At 38.4% G+C, this 7263-nt stretch overlaps 1 long non-coding RNA gene across 1 annotated transcript; it reads left to right on the top strand.

Annotated features, from left to right (window-relative positions):
* The first annotated feature begins 382 nt into the window (after nt 1–382).
* LOC116097844 lies at nt 383–898 on the top strand. The gene is made up of 2 exons (XR_004121578.1): nt 383–565; nt 771–898. It is a non-coding gene; the product is annotated as an uncharacterized LOC116097844 (long non-coding RNA).
* Nucleotides 899–7263: the final 6365 nt, after the last annotated feature.

Here is a 7263-nt window from a genome sequence, read left to right on the forward strand (position 1 = left end):
CAGTAGGCCCACCTGCATTCAATGGATGGGTTCCTCTGAGTAGCAGCAGTAGGCCCACCTGCATTCAAAGGCCTGTCCACACTCCTTGGAGGCTTGTTCTTTCCTAGCAATATTTGGGTATGGAGTCCTATGGCCAAGAATCTGCTCTCATCACTTTTTCTGCTTGTCAATTAGACATCACTCTCAAACATGGTGCTTTCTTCTACAAGCTAACTTTACCTTTATTGTTTGGGATTAAAGGTTTGTGCTAAGGGCATGTCTGTATTCCAGCCAGAGTAGCCATGTTACTGGATTAAAATCCTCTATAAGTTCTCTTTTCAAAGGTCGCTTCAGCTCTGCCTTGCTTTTTTTTTACCATGTGAGAGCTTCAAGTGCAGCTTCATATACACCGAGAAAGTGCTGGGCTACTGAGCTACATCTGCAGCCCAACTCTGTCTTTGGGTATAAGACATTCATCTCAAACTAACACATCTGCAAGTACTCAGAAGGAATGCACAAGAAAAGAGGCTGCATAATGGACTCCCTACACTCACAATTAAATATGTAAGAAAACACAGTTTTACAGGTATAATATCCTTGGCTAATCATTTGCTGTACAACTTTTAAAAGAGAATGATTACAGAAAAACATTGTTTATATTTGTGCATATATGTATAAGTTTGAGTACATGTGTGTATGTGCTCATGTGTTTATGCATATATTCATGAAGAAGTCAGAGATCAATGTCTGCTGTCTTCCTTCATTACTCTCCATTTTATTTCTTATGACAGGGCCCCTACTGAACCAAGAGGTCACAGATTGGCTAGACCAGAAGACCAGTAAGCACCAAGATCCTTTATCTCTGTCTTCCACACCTCTACCCAGAATTAGGTTTATAAAAATACACCATTACATCTGAGTTTTTAAATGTATTCTGGGTATCAGAAGTCAGGTTGTCCTCTGGCCTGCGTGGAGAAAATTGACAAATAAGCCATCTCTTATGCCCCAGGAAAAACTAAACTAAGTAACTGTTACCCTTAGAGACTGTGATTGAAATTTCAGCTTGAGTCAGGAAACATTGTGGCTTAGCAAGGACTGAGGCCTGCTGGAGCTCCTTGGCCCACAGGAGGGCAAGAGTTGTTCTTTGCTGGTTGCTGCAACCGTGGAGCAGAGCTCTAGAGCTCAGGAGAATAGGACACTATTTTAATATAAAATTAAGTTAATTTTACAATTTTTTGACATGCAAATATTAACGCCAGGTACTGAGGCCACGCAGATGGTACTGCTGGCCATGCCCAGCCTGTGGCAGTCCCTGCATGGCCTCTGACCTGACACCCTGCTCAGTTAGCAAGGGTCATTTGTGACAATGTTGGCTGTTTGAATCAGACATTCAAGCTCTAGCAGGCTGACTATGTGTGTAAAGGTTCCTTAGTTTTATGACTCAACATCTATTTCATCAGCCTGATAGGGAGCCTTCAAAGGACTCAAGAAGTTGCCCCTTGTGTAATCTTAATGAGGAAAAAAACATGGTGGAATTCTTTTTCCACAGTATTCTTAATAAGATGATTTTATGTTTTTCTGCCCCCCCCCCCACATTTCATCACCCTCTTTGACTAATAATAAGATTAAGAGAATGGAATGTAAATGACTAACTTTCTCTGATTAGTTTACCATGTCTGACATGATTTGTGGTAGATAATGATTAAAATAGCTAAGATACTCAGGTGGGGAACAAATTAATTAACTTGATAACAATAATCAAGCCCTGGGTAGAATATATTGATAACCATCTGGCAGAATGCATGAAAATGAGAAATTTGATGTGGACTTGATGGAAGAGCTCAAGAATCAAGTATATGAAAAAAATTATGTGGATTACTACTGGCTAAAGAAGTGAGAAAACAAAGAACTCTGGGAGAAAAACTCAGAAATGAAAACCCAAATAAGCTTGGGGAAACTTTAGTAAATGGAAAGTTCTACCTATTGACAAAGACAATCATGATACAGAAAGATGTGTGCATTTAAGAGTTAGAAAACCAAGGACTGCATAAGACAGCCCAAGAGAAAGAGGAAGCAGGACATGTGATCTTGATCTTCATAGACTCTGAACTACAAAACTAACTTTCACCATTTATCAGTCACCTCCTCTGAGATGCCCTGTTATAGTGGCCCAAATGAGTAGAGACCAATCTTACAATGAGCCCAGATTTTGTTGCAACAAAGCCCAAAAAGACCTTGAACTTCTGGTCTGCCTGCTCCTTCCTCCTGAGGGTGGGTATTTCAGCCTTTGACTCTGTAATGCTCTCCACCGACTGAGCAGAATCTCCAGCCCATGACTGCACCTTCCTCTGAAATATCAGCGAGCACCTTTGTTAAACAACATATAAGCATACTTTTGTACTTTTAAGACATTTTGTTTTTATTTTACATGTATGAATGTGTTGCTTGAGTATATGAAAGCATACCATATGTGTGCAGTGCCCTCCACAGGCTCCACAGGCTAGAAGAAGGTATCTGATCCCCTCACACTGGAGTTACAGATGCTTATGAGCTACCATGTGGAAGCTGAGAACTGAACCTGGGTCTTCTGCAAGAGCAGCAAGAGCTTTAACCACTGAGTCACCTCTCCAGTCCTAGAATTGTGTTCTTTCTTTTTTAATTTAAATTTCATTGCATTATGATGAGAGAAGATACATGATTTCAATTTGTTAACATTTAAAAACATATTTTAAGTAAATAAAATTGCATCACATTCTTGTTTCTCTATTGTACCCCAACTACTCCCAATACTTACAATACTTCAATACCTACAAAAACTTTGTTGTCATATTCTTTAAAATTTATAAAATATAACAATAAAAATGAGTTTTATAAGTTGTTTGATATACAACAACAAATTGAACAGTCTTATGTAGATGCTTGTCTACAACAATACTGAAAATACATGTTTTTCTCAATATAAATTTTAAGTAACTCCAAACAAATTAACTGTATATTTTAAAATAATACATCACTACTAGTATTTTTCAAATGAACATAAATATATAAAGTCTTTTTGATTGTTTGTTTGTTAGTTTGTTTTGTATTTAGTAGAGCTTAAAATCTTGGCTCTTACTGTAGTACAAGCCCAAAATAAGAACAATTTTTAGACATGGGAGTTCATTGTAATAAGGCTGAACTTCAATGACCCTCACATCACCAAAGGATTTTACCTCCATCGTAGCTAAGCTGAGAATTGACAGTTCTGCTGCACCAAGAAATGAATTGTAGGCACGATATTTGGATACAGACTACCTGCTATGGTCAAAGCTATTTGACTTGAGTGAGTGATTTATTCTTAGCCTACAGAGAACAGGTTACATTCATTTATGAAATGGTATGTGTAAGATGTTAAGATGGTCTATCCATAAAGTCATTCACCAACTGTTTCAATGAACAATGGTTCTGCTTGGAGGGTGGCACAGACATTAGGTGAGGATAAGAATCTGGTTCAGTGGCTGTGGTAATTTGGAAAAGCATTCATCTCAGAGCAACAGTAACTTATAAAGTCCTATTCTTCAAACTTGATACAAGAGTAACAAATGTCAAGCAAAGCATTCAGTCTCACTCTTTGTTGTTCTCTAACAAGCCACCTCCCAATTTAATTGTCTACATTTCTTTTGGCTGTATAAATACTTTTGAAATATGTAAACTGTTCTGAAAACCATAGTATAGTGTAAAAACATCAAAGAAACAATCCTACTGATAAAGAGGCTGAGATAGGAGAAGCATGATTTTAAGACTATTATGTGGTACACTGCAAGACACTGTCACGAACAAACAAGCTGAAAGTGTATATGGATTTTACAATATTGGACCTATTTCTCCGGTTACCAAATTAGAGAGACCATTGGATGGCAGTCAACAAATTTCTAATTCCTCATATTTTTGGATTTCAATCAATTAGGATATGTTGGTAATATTAATTTTCATATTAAGATATTAAGAAAAAGTAATTGTTGCTTCCTGTTGTTTTGTTGTAAGAGGTGAAATTATGTTTGTGTGGATTTATTGAAAGATTACTTTCTTGCTTCTTCTAGGGTATAGTTTTGTTCCTTATGTTGGTGTTTTGCATCTATTATCCTTTGTAGGGCTGGATTTGTAGAAAGATATTGTGTATATTTCACTTTGTCATGGAATATCTTGTTTTCTCCATCTATGGTAACTGAGAGTTTTGCTGGGTATAGTAGCCTGGGCTGGCATTTGTGTTCTTGTAGGGTCTGTATGACATCTGCCCAGGATCTTCTAGCTTTCGTAGTCTCTGGTGAGAAGTCTGGTGTAATTCCAATAGGCCTGCCTTTATATGTTACTTGACCTTTTTCCTTTATTGCTTTTAAAATTCTTTCTTTGTTTAGTGAATTTGGTGTTTAGGTTATTATGTGACGGGAGGACTTTCTTTTCTGGTCCAGTCTATTTGGAGTTCTGTAGGCTTCTTTTATGTTCATGGGCATCTCTTTCTTTAGGTTAGAGAAATTTTCTTCTATAATTTTGTTGAAGATATTTACTGGTCTATTACCTTGGGAGTCTTCACTCTCTTCTATACCTATTGTCCTTAGATTTGGTCTTCTCATTGTGTCCTAGATTTCCTGGATGTTTTGAGTTAGGAGCTTTTTGCTTTTTGCATTTTCCTTGACTGTTTTGTCAATATTTTCTATGGTATCTTCTGCCCCTGAGATTCTCTCTTCTATCTGTTGTAAGTCTGTTGGTGATGCTTGCATCTATGACTCCTGATCTCTTTCCTAGGTTTTCTAACTCCAGGGTTGTCTCCCTTTGTGATTTCTTTATTGTTTCTATTTCCATTTTTAGATTCTGGATGGTTTTGTTAATTTCCTCCACCTGTTTGATTGTGTTTTCCTGTAGTTCTTTAAGGGATTTTTGTGTTTCCTCTTTAAGGGCTTGTACCTCTTTACCTGTGTTCTCCTGTATTTCTTTGAGGGGGTTATTTATGTTCTTCTTAAAATCCTGTATCATCACCATGAGAAGTAATTTTATATCTGAATTTTGCTTTTCTAGTGTGATGGTGTGTCCAGGACTTGCTGTGGTGGGAGAAGTGGGTTCTGATGATGCCAAGTAACCTTGGTTTCTGTTGCTTATTTTCTTACACTCCTTCCCCCACCCCACCATCTGGTTATCTCTAGTGCTACCTGCCCTAGAATCTGACTGGAGCCTGTCCTTCCTGTGTTCCTGGTTGTGTCAGAACTCCACAAAGTCAAGTTGTCTCTGTGATCCTGTGATTCTGGGATCCTCTGATCCTGGGCATATCAGAGTGCCTGGGAGGCAAGCCACCTCTGGTTCCTGTGGGACTGGCTGCAAAATTTGGGCCTAAAGTCAGCTTAGGGCACTGGCCCAGACAGACTGGAAGGATCATGTGCCACTGGGCTGGAAGGATTCCTGTGTGCTGGGTTCCGCTGGTCTCAGTTACTCCAGGTGATGGGACAGATGTTGTGTCCTCCTCACCTTTGATCCTGGATGTGTTAGAGCCTAGAATGGCATTCTTAAGCCAGTGCCCCTGTGTAGGGGAATGCCAGGACAGGGAAGCAGGGGTAGGTGGGTTGGTGAGCAGGGGAAGGTGGATAGGATAGGGGGTTTTCGGAGGGGAAACCAAGAAATGGGATAACATTTGAAATGTAAGCAAAGAAAATGTCTAATTTTTAAAAAAAGAAAAAAATAATTAAAAAAAAGAAATAAAGAAGTAAAGATCATGAGGCTGAGAGGCGCAGTCTGTGTTACAGAGGATGGCATCTTAGACACTCTAGCCTGGGTTTTAAACACTTAAGGGAGAGTTATGAATTGTTATCTCTTGATGATGTTAACATCTGCCAATGTTTTTCTAAAATATAACTAATTTTATACCATTTTCATAAATGATGAATATTATGAGTAACCAGAGTGTTAAGTCCATCAAAGGTCCTACTCCATCATTTTACTGACACTGTCTCACATAACATGTTTATGAAAATTAGGCATGATTTAAATGGAAAAATGTTACATTTTTCTTGATATTTAGATATTGTTATCCAAATGATTTATTCTAAATCTCCTAAGAATATCAGGAATGAACAAAGAGTACACAGAAGCAACATCTCCAAGTGATGGTTTAAGGGCCAGGCTGATTAACTTGATGAAGAAGGCACTGTCTGAATCCTTGACTTTTCCCTAGAAGAAAGGACGTAAGTCTCTTTCTCAAAACTAGCTGAGAGATAACTAAGGGGAAAATGGGAAACAGGGTAACTTCAAAGTGTGTTGTGTATGTCTGAGGACATGTCAGGCAACCCGAATCAGAAACCCTTAGTGCAGAGGCCACTCTTTCACAGACATAAGGATTTCATGTGTAGAAGAAGGACTAGAAAGGGGTAGAAATTCCCCACCCTGGCTCTTAGACCCTCCTCAATGGGAAGTACTATCTCTGCCTTTGCTTTTAGAGATAATCCTCCATATTCTCATTGCTCCAGAGTTGCCAAGGATAGTAAATGGCTTTTATTCAATATTACAGGAAAAAATTTTCTAGGTTGAAATACCAGCACTCAACACAGGCATAACATATTCTCCCCTTTCACTTAGTTTCTTTATGATGTACATTTCTCATAAATATTTAATGTATACATTTATATATCATATGTACAGACTTATTTCACATTTTATTATACTCAAATGCAATTCAGAAAACAGTGAAATAACATTCCATGAGATTCTGATGAGTGACTGAGCAAGTGCTAAATGTATCTTATGGTAAAAAGTAGCCTTTAACATCTGTGTTTCTCTTTAACCCTTTGCTACCCAAGATTGGGCATTCTTCTATTTATTCTGCACAGTCAAAAAAAAAAAAATTGTAAGAAGCAAAACACAGAAATGACTGAGTTTTCCAGGAAAAATGTTTTCAGAAAGGAAACTACATACCTCCAGAGCATGACATCAGAGACTGTTTTGTGGGTGAGGAAGTGAAGTGCTGTCAGGTGAGAAGGACCGCACTGGCTTTCCTGATGAAACTCCGTCTCGGTGAGCCAAGTTCCTCCATCCTGCTGACTTGGACAGCCCTGCAGGGAGCAGAGGGATAGCCTGGCCTTAGGGCTGCACAGATCAACAACAAGAAGAAACTCCAAGGCCAATTTCACATATGTCTTATTCTGTCTCTTGTAAATCATCCCTAGCCCATATAACTCTATATGTTCTGTGGGACTGAATACCAGCAAACTACACAGACAGGTACAGTTGTTTTTATAATATATGGATGTTCTGTTGACAGAA

Source organism: Mastomys coucha, unplaced genomic scaffold (assembly GCF_008632895.1).
Source record: "Mastomys coucha isolate ucsf_1 unplaced genomic scaffold, UCSF_Mcou_1 pScaffold2, whole genome shotgun sequence".
Taxonomy (NCBI): Eukaryota; Metazoa; Chordata; class Mammalia; order Rodentia; family Muridae; genus Mastomys; species Mastomys coucha.